This window comes from Lepidochelys olivacea, assembly GCF_965140295.1.
Source record: "Lepidochelys olivacea isolate rLepOli2 genome assembly, chromosome: 1".
Classification (NCBI taxonomy): domain Eukaryota; kingdom Metazoa; phylum Chordata; order Testudines; family Cheloniidae; genus Lepidochelys; species Lepidochelys olivacea.
Genome location: NC_140411.1, coordinates 144,680,916 through 144,697,758, shown reverse-complemented (window position 1 = coordinate 144,697,758; position 16,843 = coordinate 144,680,916). Strand labels below are relative to the sequence as shown.

The following is a 16,843-nucleotide window of genomic DNA, read 5'->3' as shown; positions in this document are numbered from 1 at the left end:
CAGACCCAGACCCTTGGATCTTAAGAACAATGAACAATCCTCCCAACACTTGCACCCCCCCCTTTCCTGGGAAATGTTGGATAAAAAGCCTCACCAATTTGCATAGGTGACCACAAACCCAAACCCTTGGATCTGAGAACAATGAAAAAGCATTCAGCGTTTTACAAGAAGACTTTTAATAAAAAATAGAAGTAAATAGAAATAAAGAAATCCCCCCTGTAAAATCAGGATGGTATATATCTTACAGGGTAATTAGATTCAGAAACATAGAGAACCCCTCTAGGCAAAACCTTAAGTTACAAAAAAGATACACAGACAGAAATAGTTATTCTATTCAGCACAATTCTTTTCTCAGCCATTTAAAGAAATCATAATCTAACACATACCTAGCTAGATTACTTACTAAAAGTTCTAAGACTCCATTCCTGTTCTGTCCCCGGCCAAGACGACTACAGACAGACCCTTTGTTCCTCTCCCTCCTCCCAGCTTTTGAAAGTATCTTGTCTCCTCATTGGTCATTTTGGTCAGGTGCCAGCGAGGTTACCTTTAGCTTCTTAACCCTTTACAGGTGAGAGGAGCTTTCCCCTGGCCAGGAGGGATTTCAAAGGGGTTTACCCTTCCCTTTATATTTATGACAATAGCTAAATTAATGTTTATCATCATTTACTGATAAAAATCCAATCCTTTCAAGCCTAAAAAAGAATATATACACACGGTTTTGCACTAGATAATTAAATTGGTTTTTTAACTGATTTGAGTTAAACAAATACAACTTTCCTTTGTAGACAAGCCTTTAGATTTTTGGGTATGATCCTGAAATGTGATGATGTGTATTTCTTGTGAGATGCAGAGCACCTTCAGCTTCCATTTTTGGTGATGCACAATGCCCAGAACAGATTTGATATGATTTGATGTCATTAGAGTGAATGGCACCCAGCAGCTTGCTGGACTGGACCTTTCCTTTCCTATTGCTAATCTGTCTCTCTCTCTCTCTGCCCAGTCACTGCGGAATTTTCTCTTATAGATCTTCCTTACTAGGCCAGAAACTCCAGAGACTTACAGAATTTCATTATGCATTGATGTGGAGTTGCAAGTATACACATTTATAATATTGAGGGTAGGCTATTGCAATATTTAGTTGGCCAGTCCTCTTATTAATATGCTATGTGGATTATAATTGGTTCACAATCCAGCTGCCAGAACCCTGGCTCCTAGTATGAATCAATATATTACTGAAATGTTAGCTCCATTACGTGGGTTACATATTTAATTTAGAACAGGTTATAAAATCTTGCTTTTAATTTACAAAGAATTATATGGGGAAACACAATTGTTTCTTACCTCCCTTCTGTTGGGTCTTTCTTCTCTCTGGTGTTAGGTCCACTGGTTTGTTTCAGACCCTTTGTGTTCCCTACCCCTCTCTTCTCTTTAGCCTTTTTCTTCTCTTGATCTCTCCCTGCTAGTACCTATCCTTCTTCCTGTCTTTCCTAGATTCTAAGGCCAGATGGGATCATTGTGATTATCTAGTCTGACCTCCTGTATAATACAGGCCATAGACCTTCCCCAAAATAATTCCTAAAGCATCTTTTAGAAAAACATCCAGTCTTGAACCCAGATCTCCAGATGACATGCCCTATGCTTTAACTACAAGATTAAACTTCTCTCTTGTCCTTAACACATAGCATCATAGAATCATAGAATCATAGAATATCAGGGTTGGAAGGGACCTCAGGAGGTCATCTAGTCCAACCCCCTGCTCAAAGCAGGACCAATCCCCAATTAAATCATCCCAGCCAGGGCTTTGTCAAGCCTGACCTTAAAAACGTCTAAGGAAGGAGATTCTACCACCTCCCTAGGTAACGCATTCCAGTGTTTCACCACCCTCCTAGTGAAAAAGTTTTTCCTAATATCCAACCTAAACCTCCCCCACTGCAACTTGAGGCCATTACTCCTTGTCCTGTCCTCTTCTACCACTGAGAATAGTCTAGAACATCCTCTCTGGAACCACCTCTCAGGTAGTTGAAAGCAGCTATCAAATCCCCCCTCATTCTTCTCTTCTGCAGACTAAACAATCCCAGTTCCCTCAGCCTCTCCTCATAAGTCATGTGTTCCAGTCCCCTAATCATTTTTGTTGCCCTCCGCTGGATGTTTTCCAATTTTTTCACATCCTTCTTGTAGAGTGGGGCCCAAAACTGGACACAGTACTCCAGATGAGGCCTCACCAATGTCAAATAGAGGGGAACGATCACGTCCCTCGATCTGCTGGCAATGCCCCTACTTATACATCCCCAAATGTCATTGGCCTTCTTGGCAACAAGGGCACACTGTTGACTCATATCCAGCTTCTCGTCCACTGTCACCCCTAGGTCCTTTTCTGCAGAACTGCTGCCTAGTCATTCGGTCCCTAGTCTGTAGCTGTGCATTGGGTTCTTCCGTCCTAAGTGCAGGACCCTGCACTTATCCTTATTGAACCTCATCAGATTTCTTTTGGCCCAATCCTCCAATTTGTCTAGGTCCCTCTGTATCCTATCTCTGCCCTCCAGCGTATCTACCACGCCTCCTAATTTAGTATCATCCGCAAATTTGCTGAGAGTGCAAACCACACCATCCTCCAGATCATTTATGAAGATATTGAACAAAACCGGCCCCAGAACCAACCCCTGGGGCTCTCCACTTGACACCGGCTGCCAACTAGACATGGAGCCATTGATCACTACCCGTTGAGCCCGACAATCTAGCCAGCTTTCTACCCACCTTATAGTGCATTCATCCAGCCCATACTTCTTTAACTTGCTGAGAAGAATACTGTGGGAGACTGTGTCAAAAGCTTTGCTAAAGTCAAGAAACAATACATCCACTGCTTTCCCTTCATCCACAGAACCAGTCATCTCATCATAGAAGACGATTAGATTAGTCAGGCATGACCTTCCCTTGGTGAATCCATGCTGACTGTTCCTGATCACTTTCCTCTCATGTAAGTGCTTCAGGATTGATTCTTTGAGGATCTGCTCCATGATTTTTCTGGGGACTGAGGTGAGGCTGACTGGCCTGTAGTTCCCAGGATCCTCCCTCTTCCCTTTTTTAATGATTGGCACTACATTAGCCTTTTTCCAGTCATCTGGGACTTCCCCCGTTCGCCACGAGTTTTCAAAGATAATGGCCAATGGCTCTGCAATCACAGCTGCCAGTTCCTTTAGCACTCTCGGATGCAACACATCCGGCCCCATGGACTTGTGCACGTCCACCTTTTCTAAATAGTCCCTAACCACCTCTTTCTCCACAGAGGACTGGCCATCTACTCCCCATGCTGTGATGCCCAGCGCAGCAGTCTGGGATCTGACCTTGTTAGTGAAGACAGAGGCAAAAAAAGCATTGAGTACATTAGCTTTTTCCACATCCTCTGTCACTAGGTTGCCTCCCTCATTCAGTAAGGGACCCACACTTTCCTTGGCTTTCTTCTTGTTGCCAACATACCTGAAGAAACCCTTCTTGTTAATCTTGACATCTCTTGCTAGCTGCAGCTCCAGGTGCGATTTGGCCCTCCTGATTTCATTCCTACATGCTCGAGCAATATTTTTATACTCTTCCCTGGTCATATGTCCAACCTTCCACTTCTTGTAAGCTTCTTTTTTATGTTTAAGATCCGCTAGGATTTCATCGTTAAGCCAAGCTGGTTGCCTGCCAGATTTACTATTCTTTCGACACATCGGGATGGTTTGTCCCTGTAACCTCAACAGGGATTCCTTGAAATACAGCCAGCTCTCCTGGACTCCTTTCCCCTTCATGTTAGTCCCCCAGGGGATCCTACCCATCCGTTCCCTGAGGGAGTCGAAGTCTGCTTTCCTGAAGTCCAGGGTCCGTATCCTGCTGCTTACCTTTCTTCCCTGTGTCAGGATCCTGAACTCAACCAACTCATGGTCACTGCCTCCCAAATTCCCATCCACTTTTGCTTCCCCCACTAATTCTTCCCGGTTTGTGAGCAGCAGGTCAAGAAAAGCTCCCCCCCTAGTTGGCTCCTCTAGCACTTGCACCAGGAAACTGTCCCCTACGTTTTCCAAAAACTTCCTGGATTGTCTATGCACCGCTGTATTGCTCTCCCAGCAGATGTCAGGAAAATTAAAGTGACCCATGAGAACCAGGGCGTGTGATCTAGTAGCTTCTGCGAGTTGCCGGAAGAAAGCCTCATCCACCTCATCCCCCGCCATAGCTTGCTCTCAACAGTCAGTATCTTCCCAGTCTGGGTACTTTGCCACTTCCTGTTCTATTCCTGAGACTTCGCCCCATGACCTCACTTTCCCACACATGTCCTTCAGTCTCAGTTCTCTCACTGTTTTGCTATCACTTCTCATGCGTCTGGCTGAGCTGTACATTGGGAATGAAAGGAGAATTAAGACAAATCACTGTTCTTATGTTCACATCTTGTAATTTAGTTTCTATCTAGAGCTGCTTGAAAGTGGGTAAAAACACTTTCTCAAAAATTTGTTCACAATTTTTCACCACTTTGTTTCAGGCCATTTAATGTCTCTTCAATGGTACTGTTCCATGAGGAGGTGTCAAACTCACTCAGTGTCAAGGCCTGAATCCCATGTTAAATTATTGCCCTGGGGCTAGGTTATAAATTAGGACTGTGTATATCCCTGAATTCACTGATGTTGGTGGGAGGTCAGAGAAACCTTAAGGGGAGAATTTGGTCTTTATGTAGTAACTAAACTTTTAGGTGTGGTTTATTGATGTTTATTTTACTGTCACATTCAGCATCTCTTGGTGGGAAAATATTGTCCCCTTTAGGGTCATTGGTATTGTTGCCTTCTGTTTCTCTTCTTTTTCCAGCTTCCTGTCTCTCCCTCTTCTCTGTTTGTATCTCCTCTGTCGTTCCCTCTGCAATTTCCCTCCGTGTGATCTTCACTCGCACTCCATGCCTCAATCCATCTATAAAAATGATCAGCACCAAAATTGATAATGTTGGCACTGAAATGTCACAACTGGATTTTAGAGCTGACGTCAGATCAGCATAAAAGGAGGCAGGGCAATTCATGCTTCTCAGCCATTGTTCAGGCTGCCTGCAGACTCAGGCAATCATCACTGCATCTGTTATGCTCAGTTCAAAGTTAGAAGCTTTTCTTCACAAGCATGAGGGCTAGAAACTTATATATAAAAAAAATGAAAGCTGAGATTCTGGACAATTGGCATGTGTTCTCCAGGCTATACAAGTATGTTGAGATGCCATATATTTATACTCTTGAGTAACTGTGAGCTGTGGACATGAGAACCTCCTTTTGTACATGAAATCTGGAATGGACATGAAATTGGAATAGCTCCCATCATTTTGGTTTGCAAGGAGAGAAGATGGGAATGACCAAAAGACGCAGAAAAAATATGATGTATGTCTGCTCCTGTGCTTCCTTCTAGTTGTCTTTCGTTTTCCAAAACTGCCCCAGATGGCATTCCTACACACAGTCACTGGACTGACTGCTTGGGCAGGTGGCCTTTGAGTCTGTTTTAGCCAAATATCTACAAGTCAACAAGTGAGTGTGTCAGTAATTCTTGCACCACAAATTTTACTAGTTTTGCATTATGGAACAGAGGGAGAGGTTGTTGATAGCAGGAGCCGAACATCAAAACTGATATTGATTTAGCAACAGCAGCATGAATTAAATGAATAGGCAGAGATTAGATTTGAAAGGGTATGCTCCAATGCACAGCATCTTTAGCAGTAGCTAAGCTTGTCTGTTCTGCATCGGCTCCCAAAATGTACTCAAAGCATTAATTATGCTCTCTCTTCTGAGACTCCAACTGTGGCTCTCGTACTGTCTCCAAACCAAGGGCCTGATTCCATGTGTGCGTGAGACAATGGAAAGACTGCCATTGATTTAGGAAGGAGCCCTTGTCAAGTGAACAGTAGACAAGCTGATTCTCCCATACGCAGGGAAAGTAAACAAACAAAACAAACTCCAAATGGGACTCCACTGGGTCCTAAACCTGACTATGTTACAGTGGGCTGTACAAACCAGGGGACTATATGTATATATATTAAAGTGATTTCATCTAATTGATTTCCACAATGTATAGTAACCATTTTCAGCTCAATATTAAAAAAATACACAACAAAAAGTCACCTTGAAATTTTTGTGGACCTCCAGATAGCACAAAAAGAAAAAAAAGTTGTGCCCAATTTCAATAAAAATGTTGCTGATTAAAAAATGTTAGCAGAAAACACTGCAAGTTCCTGGGAATTCTGCTAATGCAAACATAGGCTAGCTTGTTTTAAAATGTGTTTTGTGTTTTTTAAATTTTGCACTGAATATTTTGTGCAATTGTATTCCTAACTCTCTCTCATGCGCACACACATATGCGCGCACACACATGCTAGCATCCACATATCCACAGGAAATGGGGGGAGCCAGTACACAGAAGAAGATGATTGTTCTATCATACAAATAATTCAGAAGAAAGTACAGGTTGGCCATAATATAAATGCTAATTTTAGTAATTTACATATGGTTAAGAAGATTTTAGTGGGAATGTGTTTCCCACAGAGGAGCAATTTATTTTCAACATAATTTTTAAATGAGATTTTTTTTTTCAATCAGAAAAAACAGACTCAGAATTAACTGATGATAATGGCATGCATTATTATGGCATGCATCAGCATCCTTGTTCATGTTTTCATCAGAGGAAGCAGGAACTACTAGACATGGAGAATGGACTAGTAGAGGTGGACCCTCCAGAACAGGATTTGTGCATGTTGTGTAGTGGGGAAGCTTACACTGCTGTCTGACCTGTCTGTGTATCTCTCTCTCATTGAACTTGTGCCATGTACCCATTTTGAGCCTTATTCCATTCCTATGAAGTCTCTAGGTGAAGGAGATTAGAGTTTCTAATGCTGCCAATTCTCTATTCTGATTTAGTTGGGGATTGGTCCTGCTTTGAGCAGGGGGTCAGACTAGATGACCTCCTGAGGTCCCTTCCAACCCTGATATTCTATGATTCTCTACATTATAATGTTTGTTGTAGGCATTTTCCTGGTTATAGGTATCCATTTCCTTTTTTGTATTCCTGCTGGCGGCTAATCTGGTGGGTACTGAATTTCAAACAACCTTGCATCAGACAACAATGTTATGTTGAAAGGCGAGGCTTAGAAAGTCAATGTTGAACTTCCAGTATTAACAAGTCGTGATAATTGGCTTTTCTATACTCAGCTGTGCCCCTGTGTTCAACACATCTCAAGTGGCACTCAAGTAGTTGTGCCCTCCTGTGAGCTCTGTAGTTACACTAATATATAGCAGAGTGCATGCTAGATTCATAATTTGTTTTTAGTTGTTTAGAATTGGCAGAGCTTGGTTAGCACCAGTTATGTAACTAGAGATCTTGAGAGATTATTTGAAGAGCATTAGTAGAGCTGGATAGCACAAAGTGAATTGAAATCTGCTCTTCTAAACAGGTTTTCTTGACTGCTTCAGGCTACTGGGTACAGTACCTGGAGATACCTGCAATCTCTTAGCTTCAAAGAGGTTGATTTGAGCATATGAGAGTCCTTAACTCCACTTTCCTGAACCATAAAGAAGAACTTTGATGACATCCTACCCCCTCTGAAGTCAATGGTAAAACTCCAATTTTACCCTTAGCTTTTTTTTTTAAAGAGATGGACAAACATTTTGCAGGAGGAGCTCACCGAGGAGCCTGCCTATCTATCTATCTATCTATCTATCTATCTATCTATCTATCTATCTATCTATCTATCTATCTAGATTCTGCAAAGGAATGTCTATATCCTATGTCTGGAACAGAAGTGCTGTGTGATGGATATGCTTAGCTGACAGAGTAGGAGTCCTAATAAAGTGTGAGTTATTTTCTTGGAGTCCTGTTTTGTGTAATTCTTTATTTATGACCCTCCTTTGCCATGATTTATAGATTTCATAACTCTTATTTTCACATTACTCAGTTGAGATCCTCTCTCCCTATACTCTTAAAATGAGTGCTTGGTTGTGTACATCATGGGAAGATTTTTGGTTACACAGGAAGGAAGGACATTAGAAGGAAAGCATTAATGATCCAGAGGCACCTAAAAATGAGAGTGGAATTCACCTAAATTAAATCTTCTTGAGAAAAAGAATGTGCTGACAAATAAAAGCAGATAAATTAAAGCTGAATCTGCATCACTTTAATTTACTGTCTCAATTTCGGTCCCAATAAATGTCCAGACTCTCACACTGAGGCAGGCCCAAAACAATTCTGTAAATATTTTGCAAACTACAAGTTGTATATAAATAATTACTCCAATGCTAAGATGGGAAATATACACTAATGGTCATGGACATTTAGAAATGTAGATTACTATATTCACTACCACTGTAACAATCCACTACATAAGACATTAAAATCTATGGATTTAAAAATCTAATGAGAAAGGGGACAAAGAATACTAGTATTAATGACTGCTTAGAATAGAGGATGAAGGGTTTGAGTTTACTATTCATTCATATTTTAGGGAATCATTTGCTGTTTTGCACATGTGTAGCATATTAATAGGGTGCTATTTTCCTTTGCTCACCTCTCCTTTGAACTCAAATGTATCTGTTTAACACCTTTATAGCATTGCCTGTGTATATCATGAACTGGTTTTAATGCAGCACTTTAGATATGATATTGTAAATTACAGACAAATTCCACAAGGCAAGGTCCTCTCCTGAAGATCTTACCTTATATATTGGGTAACATTTGGCAGAAGGATGTAAATATGAAGTCATGTGAATTTGCACTGTTGGTAATGGCAGGGCTCCAAGAGTTCCAGTTTCAGGGTTGGGGGGATTGGTTTATATTTCATGTTAGAAAAAAATATTTTTGTTAGCAGGACTGTGGGAGGGATGGTTCGGGTCAGAGACTCACTGGGAGAAGTGATCTTTTTAGAAGAAACTTGAAGGAGGAAAGAGGCTGTTCTATGTGTAAGGGACAGCAGTCATGGCCAGTGTGTAGCAGTAGCGTTGGCAACTTTCTAATTGCACAAAATGGAACACCCTTGCCCTGCCCCTTCTCCCAGGCCCCACCCCCACTCACTCCATCCCCCTTCCCTCCACCATTTGCTCTCCTCCACCCTCATTCAATTTCACTGGGCTGGGGGTGCGGACTCTTGGGTGGGGTCAGAAATGAGGGGTTCAGGGTGTGGCAGGAGGCTCTGGGCTGGGGCAGGGGGTTGCAGTGTGGGAGGGGTGAGGGCTCCGGCTAGGGTTGTGGGCTCTGGGGTGGTGCCAGGGATGAGGGATTTGGAGTGCAGGAGAAAGAAAAGGAGTACTTGTGGCACCTTAGAGACTAACCCATTTATTTGAGCATAAGCTTTCGTGAGCTACAGCTCACTTCATCGGATGCATACTGTGGAAAGTGTAGAATATCTTTTTATACACACACAGCATGAAAAAATACCTCCCCCCACCCCACTCTCCTGCTGGTAATAGCTTATCTAAAGTGATCACTCTCCTTACAATGTGTATGATAATCAAGGTGGGCAATTTCCAGCACAAATCCAGGGTTTAACAAGAACGTCTGGGGGGGGGGGCGGGTAGGAAAAACCAAGGGGAAATAGGTTACCTTGCATAATGACTTAGCCACTCCCAGTCTCTATTCAAGCCTAAGTTAATTGTATCCAATTTGCAAATGAATTCCAGTTCAACAGTCTCTCGCTGGAGTCTGGTTTTGAAGTTTTTTTGTTGTAATATCGCAACTTTCATGTCTGTAATCGTGTGACCAGAGAGATTGAAGTGTTCTCCGACTGGTTTATGAATGTTATAATTCTTGACATCTGATTTGTGTCCATTTATTCTTTTACGTAGAGACTGTCCAGTTTGACCAATGTACATGGCAGAGGGGCATTGCTGGCACATGATGGCATATATCACATTGGTGGATGTGCAGGTGAACGAGCCTCTGATAGTGTGGCTGATGTTATTAGGCCCTGTGATGGTGTCCCCTGAATAGATATGTGGGCACAGTTGGCAACGGGCTTTGTTGCAAGGATAGGTTCCTGGGTTAGTGGTTCTGTTATGTGGTATGTGGTTGCTGGTGAGTGTTTGCTTCAGGTTGGGGGGCTGTCTGTAGGCAAGGACTGGCCTGTCTCCCAAGATTTGTGAGAGTGTTGGGTCATCCTTCAGGATAGGTTGTAGATCCTTAATAATGTGTTGGAGGGGTTTTAGTTGGGGGCTGAAGGTGACGGCTAGTGGCGTTCTGTTATTTTCTTTGTTAGGCCTGTCCTGTAGTAAGTGACTTCTGGGAACTCTTCTGGCTCTATCAATCTGTTTCTTCACTTCCGCAGGTAGGTATTGTAGTTGTAAGAATGCTTGATAGAGATCTTGTAGGTGTTTGTCTCTGTCTGAGGGGTTGGAGCAAATGCGGTTGTATTGCAGAGCTTGGCCGTAGACGATGGATCGTGTGGTGTGGTCAGGGTGAAAGCTGGAGGCATGTAGGTAGGAATAGCAGTCAGTAGGTTTCCGGTATAGGGTGGTGTTTATGTGACCATCGTTTATTAGCACTGTAGTGTCCAGGAAGTGGATCTCTTGTGTGGACTGGACCAGGCTGAGGTTGATGGTGGGATGGAAATTGTTGAAATCATGGTGGAATTCCTCAAGGGCTTCTTTTCCATGGGTCCAGATGATGAAGATGTCATCAATATAGCGTAAGTAGAGTAGGGGCGTTAGGGGACGAGAGCTGAGGAAGCGTTGTTCTCAGTCAGCCATAAAAATGTTGGCATACTGTGGGGCCATGTGGGTACCCATAGCAGTGCCGCTGATTTGAAGGTATACATTGTCCCCAAATGTAAAATAGTTATGGGTAAAGACAGAGTCACAAAGTTCAGCCACCAGGTTAGCCATGACATTATCGGGGATAGTGTTCTTGACGGCTTGTAGTCCATCTTTGTGTGGAATGTTGGTATAGAGGGCTTCTACATCCATAGTGGCCAGGATGGTGTTATCAGGAAGATCAATGATGGATTGTAGTTTCCTCAGGAAGTCAGTGGTGTCTCGAAGGTAGCTGGGAGTGCTGGTAGCGTAGGGCTGAGCAGGGAGTCTACATAGCCAGACAATCCTGCTGTCAGGGTGCCAATGCCTGAGATAATGGGGCGCCCAGGATTTCCAGGTTTACGGATCTTGGGTAGTAGATAGAATATCCCAGGTCGGGGTTCCAGGGGTGTGTCTGTGAGGATTTGATCTTGTGCTTTTTCAGGGAGTTTCTTGAGCAAATGCTGTAGTTTCTTTTGGTAACTGTCAGTGGGATCAGAGGGTAATGGCTTGTAGAAAGTGGTGTTGGAGAGATGCCGAGCAGCCTCTTGTTCATATTCCGACATATTCATGATGACAACAGCACCTCCTTGGTCAGCCTTTTTGATTATGATGTCAGAGTTGTTTCTGAGGCTGTGGATGGCATTGTGTTCTGCACGGCTGAGGTTGTGGGGCAAGTGATGCTGCTTTTCCACAATTTCAGCCCGTGCATATCAGCGGAAGCACTCTATGTAGAAGTTCAGTCTGCTGTCTTGACCTTCAGGAGGAGTCCACCTAGAATCCTTCTTTTTGTAGTGTTGGTAGGGAGGTCTCTGTGGATTAGTATGTTGTTCAGAGGTGTGTTGGAAATATTCCTTGAGTTGGAGATGTCAAAAATAGGATTCTAGGTCACCACAGAACTGTATCATGTTCGTGGGGGTGGAGGGGCAGAAGGCGAGGCCCCGAGATAGGACAGCTGCTTCTGCTGGGCTAAGAGTATAGTTAGATAGGTTAACAATATTGCTGGGTGGGTTGAGGGAACCATTGCTGTGGCCCCTTGTGGTATGTAGTAGTTTAGAAAGTTTAGTGTCCTTTTTCTTTTGTAGAGAAGCAAAGTGTGTGTTGTAAATGGCTTGTCTAGTTTTAGTAAAGTCCAACCACGAGGAAGTTTGTGTTGAAGGTTGTTTTTTTATGAGAGTATCCATTTTTGAGAGCTCATTCTTAATCTTTCCCTGTTTGCTGTAGAGGATGTTGATCAGGTGGTTCCGCAATTTCTTTGAGAGCGTGTGGTACAAGCTGTCAGCATAGTCTGTGTGGTATGTAGATTGTAACGGATTTTTTATCTTCAGTCCTTTTGGTACGATGTCCATCTGTTTGCATTTGGAAAGGAAGATGATGTCTGTCTGTATCTGTACAAGTTTTTTCATGCAGTTGATAGATTTCCACTTCATACGGCTAAATGCAGTGCCTTGTATAATGACAGGTTTCAGAGTAACAGCCGTGTTAGTCTGTATTCGCAAAAAGAAAAGCAGTACTTGTGGCACCTTAGAGACTAACCAATTTATCTGAGCATAAGCTTTCGTGAGCTACAGCTCACTTCATCGGATGCATACTGTGGAAAGTGTAGAAGATCTTTTTATACACACAAAGCATGAAAAAATACCTCCCCCCACCCCACTCTCCTGCTGGTAATAGCTTATCTAAAGTGATCACTCTCCTTACAATGTGTATGATAATCAAGGTGGGCAATTTCCAGCACAAATCCAGGGTTTAACAAGAACGTCGGGGGGGGGGGCGGGTAGGAAAAACCAAGGGGAAATAGGTTACCTTGCATAATGACTTAGCCACTCCCAGTCTCTATTCAAGCCTAAGTTAATTGTATCCAATTTGCAAATGAATTCCAGTTCAACAGTCTCTCGCTGGAGTCTGGTTTTGAAGTTTTTTTGTTGTAATATCGCAACTTTCATGTCTGTAATCGTGTGACCAGAGAGATTGAAGTGTTCTCCGACTGGTTTATGAATGTTATAATTCTTGACATCTGATTTGTGTCCATTTATTCTTTTACGTAGAGACTGTCCAGTTTGACCAATGTACATGGCAGAGGGGCATTGCTGGCACATGATGGCATATATCACATTGGTGGATGTGCAGGTGAACGAGCCTCTGATAGTGTGGCTAATGTTATTAGGCCCTGTGATGGTGTCCCCTGAATAGATATGGGCTCTGGGCTGGAGCCAAGGGATTTGGAGTGCGGGTGGGGGCTCAGGACTGGGGCAGGGGGTTGAGGTGTGTGAGGGGGTGTGGGCTCCAGTTGGGGGTGTGGGCTCTGGGGTAGAGCAGGGGATGAGGGGCTTGGGGTGCAGAAGGGGCTCTGGGCTGGGGGAGGGGGTTGGGGTGAGGGAGGAAGTGCAGGAGGGGGTGTGGGGTTCAGAGGGAGGCAGGAGGGAGTTTGGATGTGGGAGGGGGCTCAGGGCTGGGGCAGGGGGTTGGGGTGATGGAGGAGGTGTGGGGTGCAGGCTCCGGGAGGAGGCTTAGGGCTGGGGCAGGCGCTTGGGGTGTGGGCTCTGGGAGGGAGTTAGAGTGTGCAAGGGGGTTCCGACTGGCGCTTGGGGTTGGGGTGCGGGATGGGGTTCAGGGTGCAGGCTCCAGCCAGGTCAGTGGCATAGCAGGGCTAAGGCAGGCTCCCTGCCTGGCTCCGTGCAGTTCCTGGAAGTGGCCGGCATGTCCAGCTCCTAGGCAGAGGGGCCAGGGGGCTCTGTGTGCTTCCCATGCCTGCAGGGGCCACTCCTGCAACTCCCTTTGACCACGGTTCCCGGACAATGGGAGCTGCAGAGGCGGCGCTTGGGGCAGGGGCAGTGTGCAAAGCTTTCCTGATCGCCTCTGTGCCTAGGGGCCACAGGGACATGCTGGCTGATTCTGGGAGCTGCATGGGGCCAGGCATAGAGCCTGCCTTAGCCCCACTGTGCCACTGCACGGACTTTTAACGGGCTGGTCAGCAGCATCAGGGTTCCTTTTCAACTGGGTGTTTCATTCGAAAACCAGATGCCTGGCAACCATATATAGGAGGTGTGTTATGGCTCATTGGACTGGTGGGAGAAATGTGTGAAAAGGATCTGGGATAATTTGGTAATTCTAAAGAATGGAAGCTGGAGTCTGAAGTTTTTCAGCAACTCCGCCTGATGCTATTTGAGGGAAATAAGAGTAATCATTTGGTGGTTTCAAAATCACAGTGTACATCTACTGAGAATATGGTACGTTGTATGGGCACACTAATAATTATAATTATACAGTTAGATGAGCTATTTTTATTAATTTGTCAAAATGAGTTTATCCAAATACAAAATTGTTAAACTTTATCCAGAATCAGAGATTTCCCCCCCTGAAATTTACTGAGTTCTAAAGGTTAACTGGAAATTGATAATGGGCAACTCCAGCAACACCTGGAATCCACAAACTTCCTGAATCCTTGTCAGTCTGGTTTCAATCCTAGGTATGGAACCAAGGGCCCAATCCAACTCCCACTGAGACGAATGGGAGTCTTTCCATTGACCTCAGTGGGAGTTGGATGGACAGTATTGATTTTGTTTTCTTGTTATGTACACCAGTGGCTCTCAACCTTTCCAAACTACTGTTCCTCCTTCAGGCGTCTGATTTGTCTTGCTTACCCGCCAATTTTCACCCTCACTTAAACACTACTTGCTTACGTGTACCCCTGGTTGAGACCCACTGATGTACACCATCTTCTAACCTACAAAAATGAAATCTTCTCTAAGATGCTTTGCTGAGTGATATTGTCCATCTAATAATCTACCCCTGGCAGTGGACTTGGACTACTTGATACTGTTGACTATAAAGTACTGTATTGTTGATTTGCTTCTAGGGTCCTGGGGGGGTTGATGGAGTGACACCTAAATAGATTCACTGCTTCTTAGAGAGGTCCCAGAGCTGGGTAACACCTCATCCTCCCTGGCTGACATGGTGACTTTGATGAAAGCTAATAGGTTGCAGCTCAGTCATAGTCACAAGATAGAAGTGATATTTAATGGCAGACGGCAGATTATATACTTGCAAGCTAGGGTGGTGACAGCTCTACTTATTGAGGGCAGATAGATGCCTTTTGTCAAAATAGCTTGTTTCCTTACACCTCTGTGGATCCATCGCTACACTTATATCCTTAGGTGGCAGTGGTGGCCTATAATGCCTTTCATCTTTGATAGCTGGCCAGGATGGCCATCTCCCTGACCCACACCTCTTGGTGTCCATCACTCATTTGTTACCTCCAGGCTAAGCAAATGCAATGTTTTCTATTTAGGGCTACCCTTGAAGACTACAGAGACACTTCCGCTGGTGCAGAAAGTACCCTCCTGCCTCCTGAGTGTGGCAGATATTGTTACAACATAACCTCTAGGCTCAAGTCTCTGCTCTGTCTCTTATTTGTTTCTGGAAGCAATTGAAGATCTTGCCTATTATCCTTTAAAGTCTTGCTTGCTGATGAAACTGGTTACCTGAGGCCTTGTCTAGAGTAGAGTTATTAGTTATGTTGAACATGCTAACTGATTGCCAAGGCCGAGTCTAGAGTGAACTGTGACAATCAGGGACGTCCTTAGGATTTATGGGACCCTATTCAGTATTATTAAACTGGTGCCCCTATGCCCGACAGCAGCCCGGGCTCGCATGTGTATTTTAGATAAGGATTTATTTTGAAGGATTTATTTAAAAAACGATATGTCTAAAGATCCAAGCATTTAAGGCTAAAGATGAACACTCAGATTGTGCATCTAAAAATCTATGCAAGGATTTTTTAGAGATGTGATTTTATAATCTTCAGCAACACACTAATGAAATATTTGTATAGCAAATTTTAAACTAAGGTCCTGTGGACTAACGTGTTCTGAGTAAACTGTGGGCTTGTCCACACTGGCACTTTACAGTGCTCCATCTTTCTTGCTGAGATGTGTGAAAAAACACCCCCCGGAGTGCAGGAAGTTTCAGCGCTGTAAAGCACCAGTGTAGACAGTGCAGCAACGCTGGGAGCCGCGCCCCTCGTGGAGGTGGGGTTTTTTAGAGCGCTGGGAGAGCTCCCTCCCAGTGCTGGTGCAGCGACTACACAACCCACAGTAAAGTGCTGCTGCGGCAGTGCTTGAGCGTTACCAGTGTAGACTAGCCCTGTTTTTGTCAGTAAATTCAAAAACTGACAGTCTATACCTGGGGGTTTTCAAATGCCTGTGAAATGGCTTCATTACCCCTTGAATGGCTCTTTAACAGTTTCAGTGTGGTGCTAATAGGTCTGGCAGGCTGGAGGCTTTTTCACTTTTAAGTACTAGATCCCCCCCAGAGGAAGACTCACCAGGCTGCAGCAGCCAGCTGTGGTGGGAGCCTGCAGGAAGGGTCAGATTAGAACAGGGACAGGAAGAGGCGGGAGGGTGGACACTAAGATCCAGGGTTGCCCCAAATTTTCTGCTGCGTATGCCTAAGGATGGCCCTGGTGACAATTGTGAAGTATCTACATTAGTATTTACAACGGTGTTAGTGAAGACACATTACAACATGACAAAAAACTCTAATTTAAACAAGCCTGAGAGACCACCTGTCACCGTAACCTCCACAGAGGTAGCTGAGTTTGGCAGGGATGCTCTTCCTGGCAGGTCCTAGCATAGGACCCTGAGGCTGGTGGCAAGGCTTTTGGAATTTGCGCCCCTTTGTGACCTGCAGGAACCTGAGCATGGGGAGTGTGAGAACAAGATTTAAGGCTGTGTGTGATGGTTAGTGATTTTGTGGCTGTTTGCATTTAGTTTAGTTTCATTTTAGGCTTATTTTATTTTTTTGTTAATTTGATCAGTTTGGGATGAATATTTGGTGTAATTAAGTCCTGGTGAGTGACAGTCATGGGAGTGGTAGTTCGAAAGGGTAGTTTATTGAAACCATGTGTCTTTAAATCCTTTTTTTGTATTCAATTCACCTAGCTCTAACAGTGATGGATGGTGTATTAAATTTAAAAAAACAAATGAATTAAATTTGGAGCAGACAGAGGGTTATGTGTGTCATCCTCAAGAAGCACACGATTTTTATTTATATCTAATCTAGAAGGACCAGGGAGA

The 16,843-nt window shown here is 44.0% G+C and overlaps 1 long non-coding RNA gene across 1 annotated transcript in view; it reads right to left on the bottom strand.

Moving 5' to 3' along the window:
* The window catches only part of LOC311526813, a 53,599-nt gene extending 53,079 nt beyond the window's left edge, over positions 1-520 (bottom strand). Inside the window, exon 1 of the long non-coding RNA XR_014713163.1 lies at positions 404-520. This is a non-coding gene — a long non-coding RNA (uncharacterized lncRNA). The remainder of the gene's footprint in view (positions 1-403) is intronic.
* Between the last annotated feature and the right edge of the window lie 16,323 nt (positions 521-16,843).